The sequence below is a fragment of the Aegilops tauschii genome, chromosome 5 (genome assembly GCF_002575655.3).
Source record: "Aegilops tauschii subsp. strangulata cultivar AL8/78 chromosome 5, Aet v6.0, whole genome shotgun sequence".
Classification (NCBI taxonomy): Eukaryota; Viridiplantae; Streptophyta; class Magnoliopsida; order Poales; family Poaceae; genus Aegilops; species Aegilops tauschii.
In genome coordinates this window covers 548,358,517-548,359,228 of record NC_053039.3, presented here as the reverse complement: position 1 = coordinate 548,359,228, position 712 = coordinate 548,358,517, and the positions used below count along the sequence as shown (strand labels likewise).

Below are 712 nucleotides of genomic sequence, written 5' to 3'. Positions count from 1 at the left end.
ACTACACCAGAGAATATTGTCACATCCATGCTTTTTTCTTTAGTTTTAGTTCTAATTTACGGGAACATAATGATTCAAAGGAGTTGCAAGAAAATGGCCAAGTGAATTGCGAAGAGGAAGACTGTATTGCATTTAAAGAGAAGTTTGAGGGCCAGTTCGTAAGTCAAGCTGCAACATGACTTGGGGCTTTGGTACGTGAAAAACGACCATAGGGTTATAAATAAATAGAGTAGGGACCTAGTTGCAAGCGTCCGCAAAGAAACAAGGGTGCGCAAGTAAGTCTCCAGGGGCACGATTGAGAAGAAAAAGGATCTGCGCGCGAAATCTCAAACAAATTTGGACCATTTCTCGATTTGTGCGTGTCATCCTTGCGCAGGGGCCATGCTAATCTTCTCGCTAGCCGATGTGGTACTAAATATCAGCCGATCTGTTGCTCCCCGCCCCGTGCCCCAGCACCAGCCTCGTGCGGGCTGCATCCACTTACGCGGCCCAGTTTAGTAGACAGCCCAGCTATTTTCTTCCGGTCGCTCTCCGGCCTGATTTCTCCTCGTGGTACAGCGCCGACGTGAGTGAATTGCAAAAAACATCGACATTGAAGGCTAGGGTTGCAGAAACCACACTTCTACAGTTTTGTGCCAAAAATAACTAATTCCAAGGCTATTTTTTTGCAAAAAACACTAGTCGTCCGGTTTACTCGTTTTAAGTCCGATTA

The 712-nt window shown here is 45.9% G+C and overlaps 1 non-coding gene across 1 annotated transcript; it reads right to left on the bottom strand.

The window, feature by feature from the left end:
* Window positions 1–330: 330 nt before the first annotated feature.
* Window positions 331–432, bottom strand: LOC120965605 (U6 spliceosomal RNA). The gene has a single exon (XR_005758649.1). It is a non-coding gene; the product is annotated as a U6 spliceosomal RNA (small nuclear RNA).
* Window positions 433–712: the final 280 nt, after the last annotated feature.